The sequence below is a fragment of the Sapajus apella genome, unplaced genomic scaffold, assembly GCF_009761245.1.
Source record: "Sapajus apella isolate SASKATOON/1434 unplaced genomic scaffold, GSC_monkey_1.0 scaffold10, whole genome shotgun sequence".
NCBI lineage: Eukaryota > Metazoa > Chordata > Mammalia > Primates > Cebidae > Sapajus > Sapajus apella.
In genome coordinates, this window is record NW_022436950.1 from 520,427 (window position 1) to 520,628 (window position 202).

The following is a 202-nucleotide window of genomic DNA, read 5'->3' on the forward strand; positions in this document are numbered from 1 at the left end:
GGCGGGGTTCCTCCGTGGGGCGCAGGGCCCGGGTCCCCGGCGCGAGCGGTTTCAGGACACGGACTTGGAGGCGGGGTTCCTCCGTGGGGCGCAGGGCCCGGTCCCCGGCGCGAGCGGTTTCAGGACACGGACTTGGGGGCGGGGTTCCTCCGTGGGGCGCAGGGCCCGGTCCCCGGCGCGAGCGGTTTCAGGACACGGACTT